Genomic DNA, 6,038 nt, shown 5'->3' with positions numbered 1-6,038 from the left:
ATAATAATAATAATAATAATAAAACTGTTAAAGTGTCACGTAAATCAAGTTATCCCGTTTAGGAAATCACAGAAAATGTACAGAACATCAATAATTTAAGCTTGAAAAACATATTATTCAAAAGTCGATCATGAAATCAATTCATATTTTCAACAAATGTGTCTGAAGCTAGATTTCTTGACTGAAACTGCAGTAATTTCAAAAGCAGGTTTTGATAAATGGCCCAGTAAAGGATATCAAGAAAGACAGAGCGGAGACCCAGCTGAGAAACAACTGTCCAAAAGCCACATTTGAATTCTTAATATTGTATTAGTGCAAGTCATTAGACCCTTTCACATTCATGAAAGGGTTGAGTATTACACTTTATTGCTGTATTTAGACTGCTAGACAAAGGCATATTCACACCTATAGTCTCATTAACCCTTAATTTTAATAATAATAAAAAAAAATGATTGACTTTAACTTTGACTTTAAGGACAAAAATGTCTGTCAAAAAATAGTCATAAATATTTGAAGCATAGACTTAAGTTTGGTGTCATTTTAAAGAAGAACCAGATTATCACTATATCGCTAGCACAACGTGCTATCAACACTGTAAACCTGCCATCCGTGCTTCCCGTCTTTATTCTCTCGCGCACTCGCGCCTTTTAAGTCCATCAAACAATAGTCACATTTATTTATATAGCGCTTTCACAATACAGATTGTATCAAAGCAGCTTCACAGTGATAACATGAAAGTTGAAATAGTGAAAATAGTGGTGAGTCGGATCAATCTCACTTTCACTTCGTGTCACATGTACAGATAGACTTTTCTGTTAGCACTGAGGGCTTTACATGTAATAAATGCAGGGAGACAGTCAGGCTATCAGATGTCAAATAGACGTTTATAAGATGTCAGTTTAACATGCATTCTAAATCATTACATCTTAGAGACATCTTCTAAACGTCTATTTGACATCTGCAGGAAACGTCTTGCAGATGAGCAAACACTCTTTAAAATACGTCTTTCAGATGTAAATAGGACATCAAATACCCTTGTGCTATCTGGTACGATTTCGGAACTAGAGACATGCATCCAAACTTTAATCGAGGATAGTAAGAATGCAAGCCCAGATAGCAAACTGACATTGAATCAACGTGGAAATATGACATCGAAACAACGTTGATCTGACATTGTTTTGCTCATCGAATTAACGTTGAACCAACGTCAGATGCGTCATTCTTTCAAAACTAATGGAAAATCAACTTGAAATCAACGCGTTGTTTCAACGTTATGAAAGCAAACCAATTTTCGATTTCATTTAGCTTTGAAGAATGCCGCGTTTGACGTTGGTTCAACGTTAATTCGATGAGCAAATCAACGTTGTTTCAATGTCATGAGAGACGTTGTTTTCACGTTGATTCAATGTCAGTTTGCTGTCTGGGAGGGCTTTAGATACTTCTTTGGATGTGACTAGCTTAGTGATCTCTGTACATTGTTCGGTTCCGGCTGTAGAGCCCGTGCAGCAGGGCAACTGGGTGACCATGAGATGCTATATAGTCGTGGGAAAAAAACTCAGCTCTTCCGTTCCGATTACAACTTCAAACGGTTCTCCCCACTCAGTGAAACACCCACTGAGAATCCCACGTTTACACTGGACAAAATGACAAATAAATGGATACTCAGAGAGTGCTACATATGTTTGATTATAAAATTGATCTGGTGAATGCACGTTTTACACAGCTTATTGTACAGGTAAGTTAATTGTTGTTTTAAACTGCTGCTGCATTACAAATGTACACACACACAGACAGTGGCTCACACACCACGTGAAGATCACGTGCACACAGAATCAGTTGCGCAGTTTACAGACACTATTCAATAATGTGATTAGAACAAAGCACTTAAGAATAAATAACTTCATCAGGTGAATCCGTGCTCCTCGAAATGAAACTACCTGCACTTCTTAGGTAACTTTTCCAAGATTATTACGATAGTATTATTCCTTTCAGCGCAGCAAGTCGAGGTAAAGTACAAGATTCTTATCAAACTGGATGTTTTATCCAGCGGACGTGGGCGTTTTCGTGGCTTGCCTCAACATTTGTGTTTGAATAGCGCGCGCTCTCAGTGGGCGGGGTCACATTAACACATCATACACTAGGTGAAAGGAAAAAGACTGACATCTCTTTTCATATAAATTACTTCAATATAAAAGAATAGAATTTCAGCTTCAAAACGAAAAATCTTTTGTCCCTGTGTGACAAGTATTTACTTAGTTACAGTTCATTTTCGGACGTGCTTCAGAATGAACTTCACTGACAGAGAGAAGGCAAAAACGTGCATCGTTTATTTTTCTTTATTTGACAAAAAGCACAACACTTTGTTTTTATTGCGACTATCCACAAAAAAATATACATTTAACAGGATCTAATGATGCACATTAGGCGCGTATATGTGTGCTCGCCTGTGGAGTACAATGGAGTGAAAAGCAAAACAGAAATATAGAAGCCATTTTATAGTGCACTGATAATAGTTTCATATAATTAGTTCATTAATTAAACTAATAAAAAGATTAAAAAAAAGATTTTGAGATATGTGTAGTAATTTTACCTGAATGAATTTAAAGTTAATTTGCTATATTTCAGATCAATATATTTTAATTAACCCTAACTGTATTCTTATCAGAATTATAAATAATTCCATATAAAATAATACTACAAACACTTAAAAAATAAACAGATTAGTGCTCTGTTTTGAGGACAACCAATGCGATATGATGAATGTCCAAAAGATGGAACTCTGTAATGGCCAGTAGTGTTCATGAAATGTTGATATGCCTTTAAGATGACTTCTTCTATGGCGTTCGTTATTGCATGCGTGATGTTGTTATGTGAGCGCGCACGCTCAGTGAGAGTGAGAAGAGGAAGATGACCAATCTATGGCGGCTGTTGTTTTATTATAATGCGTTTACTTCCACTTTGATTTGTAGCGTTTTACAGGGTGATTTCTTCAACCTGTTAACATCCGCTCTTTCGACATGTATGTGTGCTTAACTGAAAGAAAAAAAAACTATAAAAGGACTCGTGGAACTACCAGTTCGTTTGCACTGTCTTTCCTATTCTTCATCTGGGCAGACGTTACAACACAGACTGTTTCAAACAGGGGTTGGATACATATGTTTTGCTTTTAAAACTGTGCTTTAATGTGAGTATAGGCCTACACAAATATAAGTAAACACTTTGCAGACTGAATGTTGTCCTGTATGAACAAAATGACGGATGTTTTTATGTCTCCACTGTTCGATCGCGCCCTTGTCTCTGCGCACCTAACCCCCTGAGAAATCGGAAGAATGTGAAGATGAATAGAGTGTTGATTGTTCCGGTGGTGTTTTCTTAGTGACTTCCCTGCTTTTACAGCTGAATGTGCATCAGGGCTTAGAGACGAGCATGTGACAGACGAGATCTGTACTTGGTTATTGTGTTGAGATGTGAGAATCCCCTCTCCCAAGCTGCACTGCTAAAAGCAGTATAAGATACAGCCTAACCACCTTGTTGATGTTGGAGTAAGCATCTAGGTTACTTGTATTTACTATTTGGAGCAAGTCATTCACAGAATAGGCTCCCGGGCCTTTCCTGCCTGCTTTAAGCGCATCCATTCTGTCACAATGGTGTCTTTGTCAAGTTCCAAGGTAGCCTCATATTTCTTGAGAATGCCGCCAACTGTTGTGTTCCCAAAACTATGAAGGTCTTGCATTTCCTGAAGCCCATGTTGAAGGATCAAATACTAAGAAAGGATCACATGCAGTGGTGTAGTCTACGTGATACGCAGGTATACCCACTAGAAAATGTGAGGATTCGTAACAACATCGTTTTGTGGAAGAACTTTCATACGGCTTCAGCCCCCCTAAACTTCTGCCTAAAAATTTGTGATTAATGTAGGCTGCAGAATTTCGTGTTCGCTTCAGTCCTGTTATAATCAGATTCAGCGCGCGAGCAGAGAGCACGTCAAAACCAGAGGACAGTGTTTGTGTGTGTGTGTTCGTCAGTGTTGTAGTCGAGACCACCTCACTCGAGTCCGAGTCGACACCGAGACCAGAGAGAGTCGAGTCCGAGTCAAGACCGAGTCCATAGAGAGTCGAGTCCGAGTCGAGACCGAGACCAGTGAGGGTTGATTACCTAATTTACTTTTATTTACTTAGAGAAATCCTTTTTTTTTTTTTTTTTACTGAATTTACTTAGAGTTTAAAAATATGATCAGTTTAGGGTAAAAAGGCCACATAGTAGGTGGTGTTAAAAGTAATTTTATTACAATTTGTCATGCGCAGTTGCGCACTAGAAAATCACCAATCACTGGGCGTGTCAATCAATTTAAAGAAATATTTTATTAACATACATTAATAATCATGAAAAATATTTTGAATTGAACTCGAGTGGACTCGGGAATAATTCCGAGTCCTAAAAAAAAAATGTTCGAGTACGAGTCAATTCCGAGTCCAAATGGACACGAGTCCATGACAAGACCAAGACCATTAAAATATGGTCTCGAGACCGAGTCCGAGACGAGTCAGAGTCTCGAGTACTACAACACTGGTGTTCGTGTTCATCTGAGCTCATTGGTCTGTCCCTGCTAGTCAATGTATGAAAAATATTAAACAGAGCTTGCCGTTGTTCTTCATTCAGCTTGTCTCGCCATCTGGCAAGTGGCCGACTGGATTTTTCAGTGAGTGTATATTTGTCAGCTGATTTAACAAGAGTCTGCATGTCACTCTCCAGCCTTTTTTTCTTTGCTTTTGAAGGTTTTCTTTTGATTGTTTGCTTGTGTATCTCTGTCTTGCACATGTTACAGACATAATAAGTTCTTTGCCAACTGCCACATTTTCAATTATGTATCCTCTACAAGAACTAAACCGTGGGGCGGCAAAGGGCACAGTGGTTTATGTAAGTTGTCTACAAACCAGAAGGTTGGTGGTTCAATCCCCGGTTCCACCCGGTTCCACCTTGCTCCATGAGCAAGACACCTAACCCCAGCTGTGTGTGTGTGTGTGTGTGTGAGACACCTAACCCCAGCTGCTCCCGACGAGCTGGATGGCGACCTGCATAGTTGACACCGCCATCGGCGTATGAATGAGTGAGTGAATGTGAGGCAAAATGTAAAGTGCTTTGGTGGCCATTGGGTCTGTGAAAGTGCTATATAAATACAGTCCATTTATCATTAAACTGCCAGTGTGAAAGCACCCTAAATTTGCACTTCCCTGCCATTGGGCCTGTTATAATTAGCTCTGCGTCATAGGTTCATGCAGGGCTGTGCATCAGCTCACACGTTAATTTTTTTTCTTCGCTACCCCATCCCCCAATCATTTCACATTTAATTCAAGCACTTTCAATGACCTATATTTGTTTTCAAGTACTTTCCAGGCCTTGAATCCATGTGTCTGAAATTCAAGTAGTTTAGAGAAGCGTGAGAACCCTGTACAAAACTTTAGCTGGACAGATTAAACTATAGCGGGTTATCATTGCAATTAAATCATTAATTATAGAATGCAATAAAGCATGAAAATTAATCAGTTTAAAAAAGCTATTAATAATCACCTGTCTCCACAAGTTTCCTACGCCCCATGAGGCCTTGCGTCAAAAGTGGGCGCGTCTTCCGGTTGGAAGTAAACAAAGCGCGACTTCACATGATTGACACTCGTTCATTCAACAGTTGACAGTCATTCAAGTTATAGCGATCCAAAATAGCTAACGATGTGGGAACAAAACCTCAACGAAATTAAAAAGGGTAAAATAACAGTACCTTTACCCTCCGCAGTAGTTGATTGGGAGTATTATAATAACATTATTAATAATCAATACTCATCAAGGCATGGTGAAAGACAGTTGTGCGAGCTGACAAACAATTAAAATAAAAAATACACACTTAGTCATTGTGCTTTGGAGTTTATTCAAAATTATAAATGAATGTGCTGCTTGAATACATTAACTGGCACATTTGGTATTCTGTCAACACAGGCTTTGATCCTGAGTTTAGCTGTAACATCAGTAGCGAACAGCCAATCACA

This window comes from Pimephales promelas, chromosome 5 (genome assembly GCF_988280905.1).
Source record: "Pimephales promelas chromosome 5, fPimPro1.hap1.1, whole genome shotgun sequence".
Lineage (NCBI taxonomy): Eukaryota > Metazoa > Chordata > Actinopteri > Cypriniformes > Leuciscidae > Pimephales > Pimephales promelas.
Note: the sequence above shows the minus strand (reverse complement) of the source record.